The sequence below is a fragment of the Sinohyriopsis cumingii genome, chromosome 17 (genome assembly GCF_028554795.1).
Source record: "Sinohyriopsis cumingii isolate HCF-2022 chromosome 17, ASM2855479v2, whole genome shotgun sequence".
NCBI classification, from domain to species: domain Eukaryota; kingdom Metazoa; phylum Mollusca; class Bivalvia; order Unionida; family Unionidae; genus Sinohyriopsis; species Sinohyriopsis cumingii.
In genome coordinates this window covers 25,364,591-25,391,269 of record NC_142977.1, presented here as the reverse complement: position 1 = coordinate 25,391,269, position 26,679 = coordinate 25,364,591, and the positions used below count along the sequence as shown (strand labels likewise).

The 26,679-nt window shown below is 33.7% G+C and overlaps 1 protein-coding gene across 3 annotated transcripts in view; it reads right to left on the bottom strand.

Annotated features, from left to right (window-relative positions):
- Window positions 1-26,679, bottom strand: part of LOC149778279 (uncharacterized) — a 333,696-nt gene that overhangs the window by 264,518 nt on the left and 42,499 nt on the right. The window contains exon 1 of one of the 3 annotated variants that reach the window (XM_089939081.1): window positions 19,271-19,461. The exons of the other annotated variants lie outside the window; for them this stretch is intronic. The gene's annotated coding sequence lies outside the window, so the exon portion shown is untranslated. Of the gene's footprint in view, window positions 1-19,270; window positions 19,462-26,679 lie in introns of those variants that run through there. 3 annotated transcript variants of the gene reach the window in all.

Genomic DNA, 26,679 nt, shown 5'->3' with positions numbered 1-26,679 from the left:
GCCACTAAACAAATTTCATTAAAATTACAGCCTCCAAACAAATTCCATGAAAATTACAGCCTCCAAAACAAATTTCATGAAAATTACAGCCACCAAACAAAATTCTTGAAAATTACAGCCTCCAAACAAATTTCATGACTATTACAGCCCCCAAACAAATTTCACGAAAATTACAACCTCCAAACAAAATTCTTGAAAATTACAGCCTCCAAACAAATCTCATGAAAATTACAGCCTCCAAAACATTCTGAACAAAATTTTGTACTGGTGACCTGTAAATATGTCAACAAAGAAAACAAAATATAAAAACACTTTCTTCTCATGATCAAAACAACCAAAATTTACATATACCAAAATAACACAATATACTGTCTTTATTGTACAGAATGAACAAACATCTTTTGCTATCAACTGACATTCATATGTCACTCATGTTACAGTTAAATATGGCAAACAATGATGTATCATGCAGATATCACATGTTCTTCTTTAGCAGAATTACAATAGTGATAAAATCAAGCTTATGGGGTAGTGTGCTTATCATAATGAATTCTACAAAATACATATATGATATTTAACAGCATTTTGATAGGAGCCTGAAGGCTAACGGGTACTAGTGTAATTTGTTTGATCAGACTGAGAAATAAATTTGGAAGTCACTGTATGAATTGTGTGTGTGTATGTGTGTTTTGGATTTTTAATGTAGCTTTAACAATTTTTCAGTCATATCATTACGATGTCTGCAGTATGTCAGATTCTAGTGATGTCTAGTACTGGGGCATCATGCTGTAGACATGCAGTATCATATCCCACCTTGATACATTATCCTGACACCAGGCTGACTAGTCCTAACACTAACCTGTTAATGATGAGTGCTACTAGCATTTTTTAATTTTTTAAACACCTTTGAGATGACTCAGCTGGAGTTCGAACCCACGAACAACCACATCCAAGGCGGATGCTCTAACCACTAGGCCACTGTATGACTGGTCATAAACTGAACAGAAAAACAGAGCAGTGAAACAAGTAGTGTCTGGTGCTACTGTTCTAGCAATAATACACAAGACACTAGTAAACTGATTTCTTTTATTGAGAAGCATTTATCCTTTGGGATAGAGCAGCATGTGGACACATCTTTTCTATGAAAATAAATCTGGCAACTCCTTCATGAACACATGCGGGGATTGGGATGTAAAACAGACCTAATAAACCCTTTTGCATTTTGAAAGAGATGACAAAGATGGGGGTATGTTGGCTCAGTGATTTGCATACTAGACTCACAACCACAAGTGAGTATTGTTGTTGTTGTTGTTGTTGGGTTTAACAACATTTTTCAGCACATGATAGGCTATGCATGGCGGCCAGAACCTGGGAAAACCCCGGGAAGAACCATGGACCCATGAAAAGCTACTGGCAAGCTTGCTCACATACCCACATTGGCCAAATCCTAGACTCGAACCCATGCAGACAGAGGTGAGATGGCAGTGATCCGTAACGGAAAGCGCTTTAGACCACTCAGCCACTCAGGGCCCCAGCAAAAGGAAGTAGATCTGAATCCAACTATCAGATAAGCCTGGGTCCCCTATAATGGTGTACCTGTCCCTGGGTATGCCTGGGTCCCCTATAACGGTGTACATATGCCTGGGCAAGGCTGGTCCCCCTATAATGCAATACCTGTCCCTGGGCAAGGCTGGGCCCCCTATAATGGTGTACATGTCCCTGGGCAAGCCTGGGTTCCCTATAATGGTGTACCTGTCCCTGGGCAAGGCTGGGTCCCCTATAATGGTGTATATGTCCCTGGGCAAGGCATTCTACTCCAAATGAATCTGCACTAAATAACCTACTTTTATCACTGTATCCTAAAACACGTGTCTGTCCCAAACCTAAACCTTGGGAATGTTTCGCAATAATTTTGAAACTTGTCTGTCCATAGTACAGTATCAAGTAAAAAATTCCCATTCATTATGAAACAACATATATTCCAGCTAAAACAAAATTATAAAGAAGCACAGCTTTGCCCACTCACTCAATAGCATTTCAGTCCTTTACTTTAAAAGTCAATGGGTCTTTTCATCTCAATACTGATAAAACATGCAACTTCTGTCAATAAGAATATATTTTAAAGAGAACAAATGCGAAAATATACATCTGACTAAAGTCAATAACTTAATATTGGATTAAATATCCAAACACTGAATGGACTCCCTCATTATAAAGTTGTCCATTGGATTCATTCTGTACACCACCTTTAAGTGAGACTGCCTTATAATGAATTACATGATAGTTTTCCCTCATTATAAGCTGTCTATTGGGAGTCATTTGGTATACCAACTTTAGCTGAAAGTGCCTTATAATGAAGTACATGATACAGTACTCCCTCACAATAATGCAATACAGTACAACAACTTCAAGCATGTGTGTGGTTACGATTTTTAACATATCTTTAAAAAAAATAATCTGAAATATTGCTATGATGTCTGCAGTGTGGTAGTTTATAGTTATGTTTATCACTGGGGCCTCATGCTGAGGGTCTAGCAAGGCAGCTGTTATAGTACCATTTTTATAAGTCTTTGGTAGGACTTGGCTGTGATTCAAACCCGCAACCTCCTGCAGCCAAGGCAGACTATCTAACCACTAGGCCACTGATGCGGTCACCACCTTTAAGTGGGTTTGCCATATTATGAATACATTTTACATTACTCCATCATTATAACCTATCAATGGGACCCTTACTGTAAACCACCTTCCAGTGAGACTGCCTATAATAAAGTACAGGATATGGTACTCTCTCATTGTAATGATGTCCATGCAAGCCATTGAGTATATCACTTTAAAATGAAACCCACGGATAATAAAGTACATGGAACATTTAAAGTATTCACTCATTATAATGCTGTATATGGGACATACCTCCTTATAATGAGTCCACCTAATAATGCCATTACAGGATACACAAGATTCTAATGCCACTTAATGAAACTGGATTCATCTCCTTACATGAGCCCTGTCATAAAAAAAGGATTTTATAGTGAGGGTGTCTTGTATTTTCTTTTGTCTTAATGATTAAAAGCTTCACCCTGATAAAGTAGTACTTTGTGATGTCACAATTGTATTTCCTGAGACTGTACTATAGTATCATAACACAGGAACAAATTTATCTTTAGCTTTTTGTTGGTTTCCATCTAATGGTGGTGGTGGCAGAAACAGCAGTTGGTGGGTGGATGGGTTGATGGATGGCACATCAGCACAATAAGGGTAATTTAGTATACATTAAAAGCAAAAGTTCCAAAAAATTAAATTTAAGAAATGCACAATCGACATTAGGAAAGATAAACCCTTCCAAACAAATAAAAAAACAAGAACACTGCCAACTAAAAGATACAAAGGTAAAAAGTATAACCAATATGTGAGTTGATCACTATTGAAAATCACAGTTATAATAAATGATGAGTTCAATATTATCAGTCAAGCACAAACAAGAATCATATGTGTAAAAATGGATTTGCTGTATATAAACTAATGCATTTGATCAAATTTTACAACTGCTGTGAAAACTGCACAAATGTTTTTTATAAATAAATCAAATATTGATTTACATTCTATAATACATACCAGGCTTAAACCACTTTCTTCCAAGTGTCCATAAACCACTTAAAAACCCAAAGAGTTGGAGTATGCTGAGCTACACTATCAAAACTTGTGTGTACAAATACTGCCTGTATAAATACAACCTGTACTTACACTGTATACTCCAATACTGTATATACTAATGCTACAGGCACCTAGCTCCCATTTCCTTGGTATCATATAGCACATGTTGTGTTAAAAATGACAATAAACCCCACAAAAACAGAACTGTACATTGACCACTCTTGTGGCCTAAGTGGTTATAGCACCTGCCTCTGATGTGGCAGGTTGCAGGTTCGAAGCCCAGCCGACTCATACCAAAGACTTAAAAAGATGGTACTAGCAGGTGCTTTGCTTGGTGCTCAGCATTAAGAGGTTAGCAATAGGACTGGTTGGCCTGGTGTCAGGATAATATGATTGGGTGGAACATCATGCTACATGTCTGAGGTATGAAAATGCCTCATTGCTAGACATCACTATAAACTGCCATGCCACATTAGTCATAGCCATATGACTAAAATCTACATTAAAAATCTAAATCATGCAGAACTTTATGTTAATACTAAATATTATATTAATCTTTACTTTATGCACCAACACAATATGTGTATAATAACGTATGTACCAATACCACACTAATTAATCCAACATGTAATAATACTCTGTGTGTGTGACTCTGTGTGTGTGTGTGTGTGATATGGATTTTTAATGTAGGTTTAATTTTTTTAGTCATATTGCTATCATGTCCTGAATTTAAAGTGTGGCAGTTTATAGTGATGTCTAGCACTAAGGCATCATGACACAGACATGTAGTGTGATGTCCCACCCAGTCACATTATCCTGACACCAGGCCTTACTAGTCCTAACACTAACCTCTTAATGCTGAGCACCAACCAAGGCAGCTGATAGTATGTACCATTTTTTTTAATAAGTCTTTGGTTTGGCTCAGTCAGAGTTTAAACCAGTGACCTCCCACATTTGATGTAGATGCTCTAACCACTAGGCTACTGGAGTGGTTAATAATACCATATGTACCATTACCAAAGTTAATACTGCAGCATGTTATAATACCGTATGTATCAATAAAGTATGTATGTAATGTGTACCAATACTGTACATGTATAATACCGCATGTACCAATACCACACTTATTTAAATGCAGTATGCAATAATACCATATGTATCAACATTGAATGTACTATTACTGTATAACTAATACTGACTATATACGCAACACTAATTCTGTATGTATCCTAATTATGTACTACATTAATGATGTATGTATTAATATCATAGGGGCCCCAAGTGGCCAAGCAGTCTAAAGTGCTCTCCATTACGGATCATTGCCATCTCACCTCTGTCTGTGTGGATTCGAGTCTTGGATTTGGCTAATGTGGGTACGTGAGAAAGCTTGCCAGTAGCTTCTTGTGGGTCAGTGGTTCTTTCCATGTTTTTCCCGGGTTCTTCCAACACCATTAATACTGGCCACCATGTATAGCCTATCGTGTGCTGAAAAATGGCATTAAACCCTACAACAACAACAACAACAACGACTATCGTATGTCCTAAACTCCATTTATTGATACTAAACTTACTAATACTGTATGAACCAATGTTACATGTACTACTAAATTTACTAATAATGTATGAACCAATGTTACATTTATTAATACTAAACTTACTAATACTGTATGAACCAATGCTCCATGTACTACTAAACTTACTAATACTGTATGAACCAATACTCCATGTATTGTTACTGAATTTACTAATACTGTATGAACTTGACTCCATGTATTAATACTAAATTTACTAATACTGTATGAACTTGACTCCATGTATTAATACTAAATTTACTAATACTGTATGAACTTGACTCCATGTATTAATACTAAATTTACTAATACTGTATGAACTTGACTCCATGTATTAATACTAAATTTACTAATACTGTATGAACTTGACTCCATGTATTAATACTAAATTTACTAATACTGTATGAACTTGACTCCATGTATTAATACTAAATTTACTAATACTGTATGAACCAATACTCCATGTATTGATACTGAATTTACTAATACTGTATGGACCTGACTCCATGTATTAATACTAAATTTACTAATACTGTATGAACCAATACTACATGTATTGATACTGAATTTACTAATACTGTATTGAACCAATACTCCATGTATTGATAATGAATGTAGTAATACTGTATGGACCTGACTCCATGTATTAATACTAAATTTACTAATACTGTATGAACCAATACTACATGTATTGATACTGAATTTACTAATACTGTATGAACCAATACTACATGTATTGATACTGAATGTAGTAATACTGTATGGACCTGACTCCATGTATTAATACTAAATTTACTAATACTGTATGAACCAATACTCCATGTATTAATACTAAATTTACTAATACTGTATGAACCTGACTCCATGTATTAATACTAAATTTACTAATACTGTATGAACCAATACTACATGTATTGATACTGAATGTAGTAATACTGTATGGACCTGACTCCATGTATTAATACTAAATTTACTAATACTGTATGAACCAATGATACATGTATTGATACTAAATGTACTAATTCTGTATGAACCTGATTCCATGTATTGGTACTGAATTTACTAATACTGTATGAACCAATTATCCATGTATTGATACTAAATGTACTAATTCTGTATGAACCAATAATAATAATAATAATAATAATAATGCTTTTTTTTAGATGATGATGCATTAGTCATTACTATTCTCCCTTGAGGCCCTCTATGGAGAGTAGAACAATGCACATTATATGAAGCGAGCAATAATTACTGTTTATTTTAACATGTTTAGTATTAAAATACTAAATTCCATTATATATCAGAAGCACATATATGCTCATGATATCTCTTCTTAAATACTCTAATATTTTCAGCAGATTTTACATGTAGTGGAAGTTTATTCCACAAAACTGTACCAGAGTATTGAAAAGTATTGAAAACTCTTTGTTAAATTGTTCTGTTCTTGGTTTTAGTGCTAGAAGGTTTCCATGTGATATTGATCTCAACTGGTTTTGTGTTGAAAAAAGCCTGAATAAGTCCTGACGAGACTCTGGTGCAGTTCCATGTAGACATTTATATAAAAGAACTGCCTTGTGAAAATCTATCCTTCCATATATTGTGAACCATTTGAGTTTTGCAAATAATGCTTTTGAGGGATAATTCAATAGATGCATCTGAAATTATGTGTGCTGCTCATTTTTAAGTTTATAAATCCTGTCAAGCCCAGATTTAACACAGTTTCCCCATACATCTGAGCGATAATCCATTGTTGGAATAATATATGACTTGTAGTATAGATTTTGAGTTTCCATAGGTAAATATTTCTTGATTCTGGTGAGTAGGGCAATTTTGGATGACAGTGTTTTACAAAGCTTATCAATATGGTCATTCCATAATAAATTATTATCTGTCAGGTCACACCTACAAACTTTTCATGTTCGACATTTTCTAATGGATGATTAATTTTTGCAAGAGATAGTTCTGGGTTCCCTGATTTGTGTAGCTTTTGTGATGTCCCCAAAATCATACAATTTGTTTTACCTTCATTAATTACCATCCTATTTTGTTGTGCCCTGGTGAGTTTTGGACTCTAATAAGGTCTGAGTTTAATCTGATTTGGATAACTTCAGTATCAGAACTAGATGTATATAAAGTTGCATCATCTGCAAACAAATCGGTATTTATGCATTCATAATTTAATGGTAGATCATAGATATAGATAAGGAAGAAGAGAGGGCCCAAAACTGAGCCTTGAGGGACATCTGAATGAATTGAGCAAGTTTGAGAGCTAATATTGCCAATGCTTACTTGCTGAGACTTTTGGTTTAGGTATATCTAAACCAGTTAAAAGATGGATTGTCAAACCTCTAACAGTTCAACTTCTGAGGCAGAATTTCATGATCAACAAGATCAAAGGCTTTCTTGAAGTCAAGGAAAACAATCCCAGTCATATGTCCATTATCCATTTCCTTCAGCCAAAGATCAATTAATTTGATAAGTTCTGTTTGGCATGAGTGGTACTTTCTAAAACCTGATTGTGCTTTATGAAATAGAGTGTATGTTTCAAAAAATGTATACACCTGAATGGTTACATGCTTTTCAAATAAATTTGACAATACAGGTAGAATTGATATTGGTCTGTAATTCCCTGGATCCTCCTTTTCTCCTTTCTTAAAGATGGGTGTAACCTTTGCACATTTCAGTGTTTCTGGAAAATGACCACTCATTATACTTAAGTTAATGATATGCATTAGTGACCATGCTATTACTAATGCAGCAATTTTAAGAATTTGTGGACCAATACCATCCAATCCAGAGGATTTATTAATATTCACCTTTATTAGCATATCAAAAACATCAGCTTCACTAACATTAGCTATTGAAAATAATTATCATCAGGAATTTTAGCTGTTATAAATAAAAGAGCATCAAGTTCAATTGGGATGTTAGTCTGGTTCTGAATACTGTTACTGGAGATGCTTATGAAGAAATTGTTGAACATTTCCACAATGTCTTGTACAGATGTTGCTATATCTTGATTTTGCTTAAGTCTAGGGGGAAAACAACTGTTCCTGGGTGGGTTCAGCTCTTTTATATGCTTCCACAATGTCCTGGTACTCTTACTTTCATCAATAGCCTGTTTATAGTAGTTCTCTTTTGCCTTATCTATCAGGTGCTTAGTTTTATTCCTCCACTTTCTATAGCTTTTCATGTCTTTTTTCTTGTGGAAATTATCTGATAGGTGCCTAGTCTCAATGATCTCCGGGGTAATCCACCTGGGTGTAATTTGGTGTTTAACCCTTTTTGTTTTAATTGGGCATGCTGTCTAAGGCTGCATTGAACATCCATTACCATTTGTCTAAGGCAGTGTTGACAACAGCTATATTGCAGACTGATTAGAAGGGTTTGCAAACTAAATCATTTAAGAACATTTTCTCATCAAACTGTTTAAAGTCCCTGTGTTGTACTTCAATACTCCATGCATTGACACTGAATGTAGTAATACTTTATGAACCAAAACTTCATGTATTGATACTGAATGTAGTAATACTGTATGAACCAATACTTCATGTATTGACACTGAATGTAGTAAGACTGTATGGACCTGACGCTATGTATTGATACTGAATGTAGTAATACTGTATGAACCAATACTTCATGTATTGACACTAAATGTAGTAAGACTGTATGGACCTGACGCTATGTATTGATACTGAATGTAGTAATACTGTATGTACCAATTCTCCATGTATTGACACTGAATGTAGTAATACTGTGTGGACATGACGCTATGTATTGATACTGAATGTAGTAATACTGTATGTACCAATTCTCCATGTATTGACACTGAATGTAGTAATACTGTGTGGACCTGATGCTATGTATTGATACTGAATGTAGTAATACTGTATGTACCAATTCTCCATGTATTGACACTGAATGTAGTAATACTGTGTGGACATGACGCTATGTATTGATACTGAATGTAGTAATACTGTATGTACCAATTCTCCATGTATTGACACTGAATGTAGTAATACTGTGTGGACATGACGCTATGTATTGATACTGAATGTAGTAATACTGTATGGACCTGATGCTATGTATTGATACTGAATGTAGTAATACTGTATGTGCCAATTCTCCATGTATTGACACTGAATGTAGTAATACTGTGTGGACCTGACGCTATGTATTGATACTGAATGTAGTAATACTGTATGTACCAATTCTCCATGTATTGACACTGAATGTAGTAATACTGTGTGGACCTGACGCTATGTATTGATACTGAATGTAGTAATACTGTATGGACCTGATGCTATGTATTGATACTGAATGTAGTAATACTGTATGGACCTGACGCTATGTATTGATACTGAATGTAGTAATACTGTATGTACCAATTCTCCATGTATTGACACTGAATGTAGTAATACTGTGTGGACCTGATGCTATGTATTGATACTGAATGTAGTAATACTGTATGGACCTGATGCTATGTATTGATACTGAATATAGTAATACTGTGTGGACCTGACGATATGTATTGATACTGAATGTAGTAATACTGTATGTACCAATACTCTATGATGTTGTTGTTGTTGTTCTAGGGTTTAATGCCATTTTTCATCACAATATAGGTTATACATGGTGGCCAGTATAACTGGTGGGGGAAGAACCCTGGAAAACCCAGGGAAGAACCACCAACCCACGAGAAGCTACTAGTAGGCTTTCCCACGTACCTACACTAGCCGAGCCTGAGACTCAGTTTCATGCAGACAGAGGTGATATGGCAGTGATCCGGAACGGTGAGCGCTTTAGACCACTCGTCCACTCGGGGCCCTGATCCAATACTCTATGTAGTAACAATGAATGTACCAATGCTGAATGTACCAATATACATCATCCACTTCAGAAGGCATGCCAGATACTGACTGGTCAGTGTTCAATGTCTCCATGTATGAAATTTATCTCATCTGGCAAAATTAGCAAAAATATTCAGAACTCTGCCATTTTGGGCACAGCAAGTACTTGCAGAATACCAGCAGCACAGCAGACCAAGAATTAGCATATATGCAACAATTTTTTTTTCCTGATTTAGATCAAATCTAGTCAAAGAAAGAGTTAATTATTTTCATACAAAAATACATTATCTGATTCTATCTAAATCAATTTATTCAATTTTCAGAACAGAATAAATGCACGTCAATATATTTATTTCATTTTAGGATTCTCAGTCTTAATTCAGTTCACATAATAAACCTAAACAAACACCGTGATGTTAAAAATTCAATATCTTAAAATTTCTGAGTGCTCATGATCAAACCTATATTTATCAGTATAGATGAAACCTATATGTCAGCTTCTGTGTTGAGGAAAGGATATGAGCCACAGCATTTTCTGGACCTGCATGTGTTTGAAACGTGTTTCAATTATATACCAAAGAGTCAGGTGCTAATTTTAGTAATGAGTTTTCAAAACTCAAGAATGTCAAAGAACTGAAATTCCATCAATAAAACAAGGTCTCTATTTTGTTTTACTTACAACTAGGACAAACTCTCAAATGATTCTTTTTCGTAAAACATCTTACATTATTAATCAATCCTGGTCAGCCAAACCCATATATACTCTATTTTATGTTCACCCATTTCCAGGCTGGTTCCCATTTTTCCATATCATTAGTACCATGTGTCCTTTAGAGGCATGTCTTCTGTTTTAGTATTTACATTAGTTACTTTGCATGTGACTCTATTTATAAAAGCTGGTATGAAGTAGTTCTTGTACAGAAGATACAGAAATAAACACCTGATGTTGATACAGAAATAAACACCTGATCACATGGTTGTACTCTGCCCAATGAAAATATTATAGGGCCAAATATTCTGCAAGTAACACACTCAGACCATAAGTTTAGTTCTATAAAAGGTCTTCAGGGAATTATCTCTCTCTCTCTCTCTCTCTCTCTGAAGTCTGCTTGGATTATTTATAAGCCAGGGTCAAACATAGTGTAAGAGCAGCCAGGTTACATTAAATGTGGAAAAGAAAAACGCTCTTGCTTGGGATTAATTCCCATTAGCGCAATTACATCAGAATATTAGCACTAGAAAAAAATCTTATCTAAATTTATCAACTAAAACAATTGCAATTACTACTGTATGTGCTAATGATGTATGTACCAATACTGTATATACTAATGATGTATGTACCAATAATATATGTATTAATGATGTATGTACCAATACTGTATGTGCTAATGATGTATTTACCAAAACTATGTCTACTAATGATATCTGTACTAATATTGTATGTATTAGTGATGTATGTACCAATACTGTATGTACTAATGATGTCTGTACCAATACTGTATGCATTAATGATGTATGTACCAATACTGTATGTGCTAATGATGTATTTGCCAATAATATGTCTACTAATGATATCTGTACTAATATTGTATGTATTAGTGATGTATGTACCAATACTGTATGTACTAATGATGTCTGTACCAATACTGTATGCATTAATGATGTATGTACCAATACTGTATGTGCTAATGGTGTATTTGCCAATAATACGTCTACTAATGATATATGTACCAATATTGTATGTATTAATGATGTATGTACCAATACTGTACTATACTAATGATGTATTTACCAATACAGTATGTGTTAATGATATATCTACCAATACTATATGTACTAATGATGTATGTACCAATACTGTATATACTAATGATGTATGTACCAATAATATAATGGTGTATGTAACTGTATGTGCTACTGATGTATGTACAAATACTATATGTATTAATGATGTATGTACCAATACTGTATATACTAATGATGCATGTACCAATAATATATGTATTAATGATGTATGTACCAATACTGTATATACTAATGATGCATGTACCAATAATATATGTATTAATGATGTATGTACCAATACTGTATGTGCTAATGATGTATTTGCCAATACAATGTCTACTAATGATATCTGTAACAATATTGTATGTATTAATGATGTATGTACCAATACTGTATGTACTAGTGATGTCTGTACCAATACTGTATTAATGATGTATGTACCAATACTGTTTTATACTAATGATATATGTACCAATACAGTATGTGTTAATGATATATCTACCAATACTATATGTATTAATGATGTATGTACCAATACTGTATATACTAATGATGTATTTGCCAATACTATGTCTACTAATGATATATGTACCAATATTGTATGTATTAATGATGTATGTACCAATACTGTACTATACTAATGATGTATGTACCAATACAGTATGTGTTAATGATATATCTACCAATATTATATGTATTAATGATGTATGTACCAATACTGTATATACTAATGATGTATGTACCAATACTATAATGGTATATGTAACTGTATGTGCTACTGATGTATGTACCAATACTATATGTATTAATGATGTATGTACCAATACTATATGTATTAATGATGTATGTACCAATACTGTATATACTAATGATGTATCTACCAATACTCTAATGTCATATGTACCAATACTGTATATACTAATGATGTATGTACCAATACTATATGTATTAATGATGTATGTACCAGTACTGTATATACTAATGATGTATGTACCAATACTATATGTATTAATGATGTATGTACCAATACTGTATATACTAATGATGTATGTACCAATACTATATGTACTAATGATGTATGTACCAATACTATATGTACTAATGATGTATGTACCAATACTATATGTACTAATGATGTATGTACCAATACTATATGTACTAATGATGTATATACCAATACTCTAATGGTGTATATACCAATAGTATATGTGCCAATGACCCAAATTCACTAATGAGGCACAACTCGATGTCGCTGACACGTTAACTCATTATATACGTTTCTTCCCTTAATGAATACCTTTTTTCTAGATCAATATACATCTATCATTCCTCAGAAAATCAATGTAAACAATAAATAAAGCTTGGATCGGAAAATACCACAACCTAAATGGTGTATATCAATAAATACGTTACGGTCACTAGTGTAATTACGAGCCAATTCTGTCAGATAAACATGTATCAGGGGAGGCAATTTCTGCTCCAAAATTTGACAAGATTAACACTTGTACACAAAATAATTTGTGAATTGCACAACATAACTTTAGTGGAACAAATTTTATGGGTTATTCAGTGTTAAACTTTTACAAAATAATCAAAAACCTCCATATTTGTCTTTTAAGATCAACTATGCAGAGCAGAAATATGTTTCTTCAGGAAATATGTTTGGACTAGTTATCATTAATTAAAATTCACAGAGAAGGAACTATTGGTTCTTGAGTATATCATCATTTTACACAATCCCGTCTTGTTGTTGAAAGTCTCTTTCCTAAACAGAAAGTTTGTCTGTATGCCTTTGTGTATGTTTAGGGTTTAAGGGCATGGCAAATCAGCACATTCCTGGCTATACAATGGTGCTAAAAAGATCCAAAATGTAAATATCTTTGATGCATATGTACATTAAAGATCACTGCCCATTCTCTTTTATTCTCCAAACACAATGGAGGCAAAACAAATGTGAATTCTCTGCTTGGATAGAATTTTTGTCTTTGGGGTTGGGGGAGAGGATCTTAACATAAACTCTTAGACGTAGACTTACATGAATGCATAGATACCTACATGCTAAGGTACCTACATGCTAATACAAGCACATGCACACATACATACATGCAATTTTCCACACCTCTTACAGCAGGGAATTCAAAACATTGTAATTGCATTAAAACAGACTTTATTATAAAACAGGGAGTAGCCCAACATTTTGAAGATTACTCAAAAGTTATGCTGCATTTTTGGATAATGTGAAGGCCTTCAACAGCATGATGGCCTTCAACAGCATGACGGCCTTCAACAGCATGACGGCCTTTCTTAGAATCTTTTCTCTCTTTGAATAAAAGGAAAACCATGGAGATTGATTTGTAATTCTTTTCTAGAGGTTAGGACCCATGTTCTCATCAATGGCTAACATTCCAAACCATACTCATAACCCAAGGGGTAGGACAAGGAAGAACGCTATCAGCATGGCTATTCTTAGTCATGAAAATGACTGAATATTTTTACTGGAATCAACAAAATGTGGAATACATGATGGTACCTTAAGCATTCCATGTGTACCACTAGCTTTTGACAAAACTCTGCTATACTCATCATTTAATGGCATGTGTATTTTGCTTCACAACCTCCATGACTATGCATCGAAGTAGAGACTGCGATACAATGCAGATACAAGCAATATTGTCATATTTTCAAAGAAAAGAATCCTATGAGAAAACACATTCATGCTAGGAGATAATCGGATTTCTACAGTTTCATCAAGCAAATATGCTGGGGTCACTATCTTCTCTGACTTTTCTAATAATGCTACACTGAATAGTGATGGTGAAAAAGGAAGACCAGTATTCTCTTCCCTTGCTGGAATTGGCATAAGAAAGGATGGTATGAATACAACTATTAGTGCTAAAGTCTGGTCAAAAATAGTTTGGCCTGTTTTATGATGTATGGATGCGAATTTTGGTCAAATATGACTCAGCCACAGATATATGACCTAGAAATCTGTCAAAGAAAATCTGCAAGAAGAATTATAGGCCTGAAGCAGCACTCACCTAAATAGGCAGCAATAAGCAATCTTAGATTGTGGTCAGTTGAGGGATATGTTAATAACATTTAATTAGGTTACTTCAGTCAAATCTTCAAAGCTAAAGGTTCATTGCAGAGAAAATTGTGTTCAACAGAAGAATTCTTCATTTCCTGATATGCAAGTGTGAGAGCGTTAGTTTTGTCCAAGATATATACCGTGTTCTTATGAAATACCAGCATGGATAAATTTTCCACTTGTACATAAACAGCCTATAACTCTGTGCCAAAACCTATCTGGAAAAGGATTATTAAAATAACAGTTCACTATTTCAAAGAGATATTGTGGAGATCTAAACTAGAATCGAGACCAGAACTTTTAGATTATGCAAGTGTCCTCACTGATCTTGAACCACTTGCTGTCTGGAAGCTCAGAAAATGTTTGTCTGATAAAACTTGGTCTACTGCAAACATCACTTATTTAACAATGTATTCAATTTTGTCCAAGGATGATTATAACTATAAATTTTGTGAAACATTTGCTGTAGACAGAGCCAAGCATGCTTCTTTACTGCGAAGCCCTAAATGATCAGTGCAATATTATGTTTCAACAAACAGTAGAGGCAATAGACAGATTAGACTCACACTATCAGGACAGTGACACTCTGCTTCACATCCTTTTGGGAAAAGAGTGGAAAACTTTGACTTTCATCTAAAATTTGTGTGTCTGGTGGCAGAAGGATTAGAATCAATTAGAATCAATGTACAGAAGAACAAAAGAACTTGAACATTATGCTTGTACATTATATTAATTCAATGGTCCATTCTTTTACATTTACATTATTCACAACTGTTAGATTACTGGTGTTCTGAGGGGCAGCCAACACAATAATTGATCTGAATCATACCCAATTCTTCCACGATTTTTACATTTTCCCTTAAATGTTATTTTACATCATAGTTCCTTTATAATTTCAATTTCAGCAAGTTTTCTCACTTAATTGTGTTCTTATAACGTGTTTTCCTTCAAGTTTTCCATTTCTAGGGTATTTTCTACCCTTTACCCTTATATTTGCATACATACATACATACATACATACATACATACATACATACATACATACATACATATCAGAATTCAAAGTAATATTCTTTATAAATACACAGGTTAGTAATAGATAAATTTTATCCTAACTCAGATCCTCTCTCTCCCCACCTTTTTCTTGGTACCTCAGTACAATAAAACATGTCATGGTTCAACTAAAGCAAAGGGGTAGATAAGTATAAAAAAAAGTCATGACTAGCACATGTGATTTCTACAGACCATTGTAAAGGCTCACTGCAATCAAATCTGGAATTGCATTACCCACTAAAAGTTCAAATGTCAAGGCCTATATACTCACATAAAAATCAAGTCCAAAAGCAAAAACAGACCCATCACATAATGTACAAAAAGGTCAGGGTCTTTTTTGTTTGTTCAACTAATCAATTCCATCAAGTTCACTGACACAGATCTGCTAGTGCATTCTGCAACAACACATCCAGGTCTGTTAACTTTGCTGTTAGACCCAACTCATAAGCCAGCATATGTGGTACATAGAATGGATAATTAAAGAAATCTTGTATGTACTAACCAAAATATAATGAGGAAATAATTGTTCTGAATTCAAAATCGTGATATATGCATAATATATTGCCATTGAAGTTAAGTAAATACAAAATCTATAAATAACTTTCAATGATTACGATATTATGGATATATCATGGTTACATTTACACGTATTTACATTACCAGGTATAAAGTTTTTGAATGTACTAGCTTGTCCAAGGAACATACTTTATTTTAAAGAACCAGGATCCAAGGTGGCCTTAGACAGAGATTTGCCTAATTCATCATAATGTACACACAATAACCAACTATCTTTGCAAAAATATGTAGATGTATGTCTGTCTGTTTGCCTAACCCAACAAGTCTTTCTCTAACACTTTATCTTTATTTGCCATTTTCTTCCATTGCAGAAAACTTAGCAACAGTTCATTGGTGGATGGTCTGTACTTTCTGGCAATGTTATATCTGCTATATGCAACATGCTAGTGTTGTAGAAATAATAATAATAATAATAATGATAATAATAATAATAATAATAATAATAATAATAATAATAATAATAAATTGTTTATAGAGGGTGTCCCATATAGTCAAGGACTATGCGGTTCCCTTTAGATCCTCTTCAGAAAAAAGTATTAAAAAAATGTACAACAATCTGTATGTGGCTTGTCAGACATCTTGTCTGAGAATACTCTTTGTAAGATGGAGGAGTTGGTGATATTTTTCAATGAAAACTAAACTAGAAGCATACAGCCAAATCAGCATCAAATGCCACTAATTTTGACAAAACATAAAAAGAGATTTCAAAGACTATGAAGTTGGAGAGGGTGCATGAAGAATTGGACATAATGTGACTGGGTGGGACATCATGCTACATGTCTACGACATGATGACCCAGTGCCTCAATATAAACTGCCACACTACAGGCATTGTAGTTATATGACTGAAAAATTGTTAAATCTACATTAAAAATATTAATAACACACACACATATTTCATTATATATTATGCATATATATTATATATTACATTATATATTGTGCATAGCTATCATATTATATTGCATTTTACACCTAGCTATTATACTGAAAACATTAAAGTGATTGCAGTGCTGTAGATAATTATATAGATATAAACTCAATGTAAGGAAATATGGGTCTATGATCCAATGGGGTAAGCACAATAATGTTATGAATTTCAAAAACCTGGTGGGGGTTAAGAAGTCAGGGGCTACATGTACATCTTACAGACTTCCTGGCAGACTTTGTTTTCTTCCTTCTTGGGGCAGACAAGGAAAGGTCAATTATACATAAAGTAAATCTAGAAATGTATCCACTGTTTGATTATCATTTTTTAATCTAAACTAAGAGTAAATTTTAGACAGATTTTGATAACAATCTCTCCAGTATCATTTATCATATCCAATATGAATGCAGTGGTTTTTTTTGGAGATGGGACTTGTAAATTCTGTTCCTAAAATTCTGAGCATATTTAGAATTGACTATCTACCACAGCATCATCCTTCTTAAACTTTTTCTATTACATTAGAATATCCAAGACTATCTAATTCTCCGGGTGTCATTATAAATGCTCTTTTGAGCATTGGGGCAAGCACATAGAGCTCCAAACCATGGCCCAAACAGCCAAGTGGTCTAAGGTTTTCACCTTTACAAATCACTCACAAATCTAACCTGTCTGCATGAGTTTGAGTGTCAGCATCCTCAGGTTCAATGATTCCTCCCAGGTGTTTCATACATCAAATATACTGGCTGCCATGTATAGCCTACCATGTGCTGAAAAAAGGCATAAAACTCCACAAACCAAACTATATACTGTAGTTAGGCCACTGTTTTATTCTACCTTCTTCCAATGAGAACTACAAAAACAGTGTACCAGTCGACCTTTGATGTGCCAGCTAGTATACCCAAAGGCAACACAATATGGCATTTTATTGACAAAATTGATACATCTTCAATGGTGATTGCTATAACCATCAGCCAGTGGGTAGCAGGTATAACACCACTGGCAAAAATTGTTAATTAATGATTTTGCATATTTTTGCAGTGGCTTGCAAAAATTGATGAAAAGAGCATAACATTTTAAGAATTGAAAGTGTGATTAGCAATGTACAATGTCATAATCAAATGTTTTATTTTCCTGTGTAAATACTTCCAGAATTCAATGTTTACATATCCTTTCTGGAGAACTATACTGAACAGTTCCACCACAACTTCATGCAGAGGCCTGTTTCAACTGAATATTGCAGTCATAAATTTAAAATGACCTCTCCACTCAATACATCTTGATAGAGACCACAGTGGATATATACAAATATGTTATTCAGTAATTCTCATGCACTATTCACAGAGATAAAGTTTAACATCAGGGTCTCTAATCTAAAGCTTAAAATTTTGGGCTTATCTCCTCTTCCATATGAAAAATTGAGGGAAATTTTCAGAAAACTTTAGGGATTTTATAAAGAAATAAAGGTACAGCTTGAAAATATAGTTTTCAGTTTCATGCATTCAATCTATTTATTGGCACAAATGCCACAACTCTTGAATAGACCGCTTTTACAAATGTGAAAATATGGCCAATTTGGAAGAAATTTGGGGAGGAGGTGGGTATTCAAACATCCTTCCCTCTTTCTAAATTATTACACTTTTGAGAAAACAGTTTGCCCATTTTAAGGAAATTTTACCACCACTTCTAGAAAACTCATGATGAAACTGTATATATATATATATATATACAAAAACTTATATTACATATTTTTCAGAAATCATCATACTTACATGTGGAAAGATTACCATATATAATCCATGTAGAGTGCAAAACAAATATTAATTTCTTCAACAACCACGTGTATCTCTTTGAATGAAAGAATTCCTTATCTAGTATTCCTCCAAATATAGCTCTTCAGATTAGCAATCGATACAAAATATGTAAACTATATTAGCTTCAACGTTTCATCCTCTACTGATAATTAAATATTCTCCGTGTGTTGCACTTTTCATAATACAATAAGTCAATATTGTACACACTGTCAATTGTAAAATAATCCTCAAGCGTCTCCTAATTTCATCTTATATACAACTGCTTGTGTCGAGTTTATTCTGATAAAAGTCAATAATACCACCTATACCAATATGCAAGTAGCCCTATTAACACTGCTGTTGTAATGAAGACATGTGGCACATGAGAATTTCAAAAGTAATACCTATTGAAAATAACACTCCCTACAGTTATTATACACTATTAATTGGAGATAGAATATACTGCCTTATACTGAAACTGCCTGTAAATTACTGTAATTGTATTAATAGAAAACAAAATGGGATTCCTGGCCATACCCATCATATAAAAGGAACTTTGTTGTGATGAAGGACATGTAGGGTTTAACAACACCTCAGATTAAAATAGTAGGCATATAGCACTGAGATAACGAATGACAATACCCTGAGTGAGCGCTGCATCTGACCCAAGGCTGGAAATCTATTTGGGTCAACATAAATTTCTGCAATTATACAGTTTTAGTAGGGACTGAGTTTTAAAAAAATTATATTTGAACTAATAGATTTATATATTGACCATACATGACTATTTTCTCATCATTTAGAACACAAACATTTTATTCATAATTTCATTATTAAGTTTGTAAAAATATTTTCTGTATATTTAAATATAAAATAAAAATACCACATTCTTTAAATTTAATGATTAAGAGTACATGTATTGATATTAACTGTAAATTCATTGTATTTGTGACATACATTTTGCAGAAGAATGCTTCTATATAATAGATCATAAGCTATCTTTCAATAAACCTTAGCAAATACGATTTTTTAATTTTCCCAAATGTTACATTTTGGTCAATTGTGCAATTTAAATAACACCTTAAAAGTGTACATGTAACCATTGCAGGATGTACTGAGAATGTTTTTGGCAATTTGAGGGACAGATGACTCAGACAAGTTCTGTAATGAGGTTTTGCTTGGTTGGTATGAGTTTAACACCATTTTTTCGGCACATGATAAACTATTCATGGCTTCCAGCATATCTGGTGGAGCAAGAACCTAGAAAAATCCTGGGAAGAATGACTGACCCATTGGAAGCTACTGGCAGATCTACATTGGCTAAGCCTGAGACACAAACACATGCAGACAAAGGTGGGATTTCAGTGATCAATAAAGGTAAGTACCTTAGATCACTTGGGCATTCAGTACCCACTATATATGAAGGCAAATGTCACCTAAGCTAGGGGCCCCGCGTGGCTGAGTGGTCTAAAGTGCTCAACGTTACGGATCACTGCCATCTTACCTCTGTCTGCGTGAGTTCGAGTCTCAGCATCGGCTAACGTTGGTACGCGAGAAAGCCTGCCAGTAGCTTCTCGTGGGTCAGTGGTTCTTCCTGGGGTTTTCCAGGTTTCTTCCTCCACCAATTAATCTGGCCGCCATGTATAGCCTATCTTGTGCTGAAAAATGGCGTTAAACCCTACAACAACAACAACAACAACAACACTTAAGGTAACACACTTCGGGTACAAAACTATATAATGAACCTGTTTAACTAGGCCCTAATTTACTCAAAGAAACCTGTCTTACCAGGCCCTAATTTCACTAAAATGAACCTGTCTTACCAGGCCCTAATTTCACTAAAAAGAACCTGTCTTACCAGGCCCTAATTTCACTAAAATGAACCTGTCTTACCAGGCCCTAATTTCACTAAAATGAACCTGTCTTACCAGGCCCTAATTTCACTAAAATGAACCTGTCTTACCAGGCCCTAATTTCACTAAAATGAACCTGTCTATCCATGCCCTAATTTCACTAAAATGAACCTGTCTATCCATGCCCTAATTTCACTAAAATGAACCTGTCTATCCATGCCCTAATTTCACTAAAATTAATCTTCCTATTAAGGCCATAATTTCACTAAGATGAAACTGTCTAACGAGGTCCTAATTTCACTCAAATGAATCTGTCTAACCAGGTCCCAATTTGGCTAGAATGAATGTTAAACCAGGCCCTAATTTCACTAAAATAAACCTCTGTAACCAGACCCTAATTGCACTAAAATGAACCTTTCTAACCAGAGCCCAAATTCAATAAAAATTAACCTGTCTAACCACTAAAATGAGCCTGTCTAACCAGGCCCTAATTTCACTAAAATCAACCTGTGTAACCGAGCCCTGATTTCACTAAAATGAGCCTGTCTAGCCAGGCCCTAATGTGTTCAAAATGAGCCCATCTAACAAAGACCCAAACTAAAAAAAATGAACCTGTCTAACCAGTCCCTAATTTTACTAAAATGTCCAATTTTCTTCCTAAACTTAATAGTTTTATAGGTCATTTTCTTAGCATTGTTAGAAACGATGTTCCTTTACTGAAGTCTGCAAAAGGATTAAAATAATTACAACATTTTCAATTCTTCCAATATCTTTGAGGAATCTGTGGATTACCTGGATTTAAGGAATAACTACCCCTTTTTGAATGGCTAAAATGACACCTTGATGTACAATGGTATATTTATCCTTTCTACTCTCTCCATATTGTACCAATGAGAAATACTTGATGACTCTTTTATGTACAATGGTATCTCTATCCTTTTTACTCTGTCTCTACTGTACCACTGAGAAATATCTAAACAACTCCTTGATGTACAATGGTATCTCTATCGTTTCTACTATTTCCATACTGTATGAATGAGAAGTATCTAAATGAATCCTTGATGTACAATGGTATCTTTATCCTTTCTACTATCATCATAATGTAAAATAACGTAATGTAGATACAACCTGGGCTACACTCAGTGCCAGATTAAACTAGTATGGAGCCTGTAGCATATGTTATAAAGGGGCCCTAAATTATAAAAAAACCCACATAAATATTAAAACACATACATTTTTAACTTGCATAGTAAAGCAATTGTATTTTTTCATTTGCTCTGCAGCCAGATAATATGACAAATATGTCTGTCATTTCAGTATTAGTATTATTTACAATTGTAGGTAATTGATAGCTTGAAATCATTACTGTGGGGCACTTGAAAGTGTGGGGCCCGTAGCATATGCTACTTTTGCTACTAGGATAATCTGGCACTGGCTACACTTATTTCTAAATACAGCCTGTTTTATACTTATTTTTTAATATAGCCTAGTCTACACTTATGTTTAAATAAAACCTTGGCTAAACTTATTTTATGTACAGCCTGGGCTATACTTATTTTATGTACAGCCTGGGCTATACTTATTTTTTGTTTTTATCTTTAAATACAGCCTAGGCTACACTATGCTACACTTATTTTATGTTGTTATTGTTAAATACAGCCTAGACTACACTTACTTTGTGTTTTTTTAATAAAAAATACAACCTGGGATACACTTTTGTTTGCATACAGCCTGGGCCACACTTAGTTTAAATACAGCCTGTTTTATACTTATTTTTTAATATAGCCTAGTCTACACTTATGTTTAAATAAAGCCTTGGCTAAACTTATTTTATCTACAGCCTGGGCTATACTTATTTTATGTACAGCCTGGGCTATACTTATTTTTTGTTTTTATCTTTAAATACAGCCTAGGCTACACTATGCTACACTTATTTTATGTTGTTATTGTTAAATACAGCCTAGACTACACTTATTTATTTTATTTTTAAAAAAAATACAACCTGGGATACGCTTTTGTTTGGATACAGCCTGGGGCACACTTAGTTTAAATACAGCTTGTGTTACACTTTTTAAAAGTCAGATGTACTCATACACTGCCACAAAAGTGACAGATGTACTCATACACTGCCACAAAACTGACAGATGTATTTATACACTGCCACAAAACTGACAGATGTACTCATACACTGACACAAAACTGACATGTATTTATACACTGCCACAAAACTGACAGATGTACTCATAAACTGCCACAAAACTGAGCTTAATAAAGCATATGATGTACTGACTATGGAACTGACAAATGAATTTCATTAGTCCTGGAGAGATAAGACCTTGTACTGCTTCTCCCTTGTGGCTATCGAGTGTTTAAACTTATGGGGAAATACAATCAAACCAATGCATACGATAAAGTATGGACGTCTTGTGTCCAATATATGATGTGTGAAGTTAGTAATTAGTCATTTGAGCTCAGTTTTCAGTTACCATATTTCATGTATTTTTTGGTACCGTTTAATTTTTCATAAATATTCCAGTCATCAAACTAATAATTATTTAAATGTATCTTATTTTTTTTGTACATATCACTTTGTATTTTTCAAAAAAATTTTTAAATTATCAGACATAAAATTTCTACTAAGAAGATTTACGTTTGCAAAAAGGATCGAAGATACTGTATAGTCATTTTGCTTTTACAAAAATGAATAATGAATTGTTGCTGACAAAATACAATGACTTATGCATAGGCTCTCATATTGTCATTACAGGATCTACTAGTGTAATTAACAACTGGAAAAAGGCCGAATAAAACATAATCCTTAATTATCGTTGATTAGTTCTTCTTATTAAGTCCGTCACCGTAACAAAACACCACATGTGTTTTAAAATGAGTTCGGAAGCCCTGTGATTTTTTCTTATCCAACAAAACATTTTATGAGTACATGCTAAAGTGAAGACAACAGACCAATGTCTTATTGTTTTGTTTCATTATAGTCATACACAAATAAATTATAAAAACCCTGTCATTTTCTAACATCAATTTGAAAGTCACAGACTCCATTAAATCAATTTGTACATATACAATCTTTTAAGTGCTTGTGCTGTTTTGACTTGGATATAATTAACATTTTGTTATGAATCTAATGTCCTATATACCTCTCTACTGTTATTCTTATTGGCAAGTTCGAATAACAAGTAATTTGTATGATCGCTGGTCTTTACAACATCTGCTGTATGGACAATGCCTTGATAGCACATTGACAGATTTTCATATCCTGAAAGAGAGCCTCATTTACCTTGCTGATTTGAATTGAACATGTATGGGTATTTTGAATCTTGCCCTCTTTCTGGTTTCAACTGGAATAACCAAAGCCTAAGCATATTTAATTACTGTGTAAATAACAATACATAGCCATATGGTTATTGTAACAATGTATATCATAATTAAAACAAGAACTTATTGCTGATTTAGAGATGTTTATTGATGATGGAATATAGTTGTGTCCTAATACATGAGAATTATCACAACTGTCAGGTAACTGGAAATAGTCTTTTTTCTCTTTACAAAAGCCACAATTAAAAACTACCCTGAACGGTCTTGTACACTGACAAAATTTCTCTCTCACACACATACACACATGATCACATGCATTAACAAAACATGTTTTTAAGTTCTTTATATTTTTTATTTAATTTGAAAATGGGGTTGTTGCTGTAAGAATACAAATTGCACTTAGTTTCTTGACAATGTGGACTCAGATCATTGAGTAGACCCACAAGTAGGTCTAATTGTTGCATACAATTTACCATTAAATACCCATACATGTTCAGGCCATCTTAATCAATTTGCCAACATTACACAATATAACAGCTACAATATAACCTAAATGCAGACAAGCTTGCATACTGAGGCATTATGCTCTCTCTCTTTCTCTAAAACAAAACAAAATTCTTTTTGAGTACTTTTAATTTTATTTTAATTGGATTCTTGAGTTGAGAGCAGAATGAGATGGAACATGTTGTACATTTGTACTGTTGGGTTGGTAATTAGCATTTGTTCCGTAGAACTCGTTCAAGTATGATCCCTTTAATTTTTGTACAGTCAGTACCACAAAATTATATTTATTTATTTTACATTTAAATTTACGTACACTGAAATAAATAAGTATTTTTTCATGTACAAAAAATTACATGAAATACAGTATGTCCAGTAAATATAGCCATCTGGCATCTCTTATGTATGTATATATGTAAATAATTTTAGTGGCACACCAGCACAATCATGACTGTATAGTGAAGAGCAAAAGCCTTGTAGCAAAAAAGAAAGGTAACGATTCAAAGACTGGCCAAAATAAAACCCTTCAAGTCAAAAGTAAATATGAACATGAGACACTGAGAAAAGGTAAAAATGTTTCAAAAGTTTTCTATAAAGGCATACAAAGACAAAAGCAAAAATAGATTAAGTTCTCAAAATAAAACTGAGGTACTATTACAAGATTGGAACATCATCATCACTGGATTCATTGCACAGCAAACAGAATGCTTATTGGACCATACATTGCTTTATACAATGTACATCAGTTTATTTATATCCTCAAGCACGCAGTGGTGTGCAATATACAGTGGTGTGTAATACACATTGATGTGTAATATACAGTGGATTTGTACCATGAAGTATTTCAGATCACTCTCTAATCTAACCTACATCTATTATCCTATTCATGGTAAGAATGCATCCACCACTGTACTCAAAATATGCAGCAAAACCAATAGTGTCAATGTCTCATTTTAAATTTACTTTCTTCATTCAAAAGGACACTGACCCTCTCTCTAAGGTAACTCAGTATAATACAGTCCATTTTATAATGTGTATGGTCCATTTGATAATGTGTATGGTCCATTTTTATATTGTGTAAGATCCCTCGTTTTATAATGTGTATGGTTCATTTTATAATGTGTAAGGTCTGTTTTATTATGTGTAAGGTCCATTTTATTATGTGTATGGTCCGTTTTATTATGTGTATGGTAAGATAGTCCCATTATTTTCTGCAATAGAAGTACCAGAAGAAGCTGAAATCAGTTATATAAAATCACACGTTATTGTTTTCCTATAAACCACTTTATCTTGGGTGATTACAGTAGATGCAATGATTCTGAACAATTAACAGTCAGATGCATGTACCCTGAACAATTAACAGTCAAATATATGTAATATGAACAATTTGATGCATGTACCCTGAACAATTAGCAATCTGATACACATACTGTGAACAATTAGCAATTTGATACACAAACTCTGAACAATTAAAAGTTAGATGCATGCACCCAGAACAATTAAGAATTATATATATATATATATATATATATATATATATATATATATATATATATATATATACCCAGAACAATTAACAATCTGATACATGTACCCTGAACAATTAGCAATTTGATACATGTACCTAGAACAATAAACAATTAGATACATGTACCCAGAACAATTAGCGATTTTATACTTGTACCCTGAACAATTAGCAAT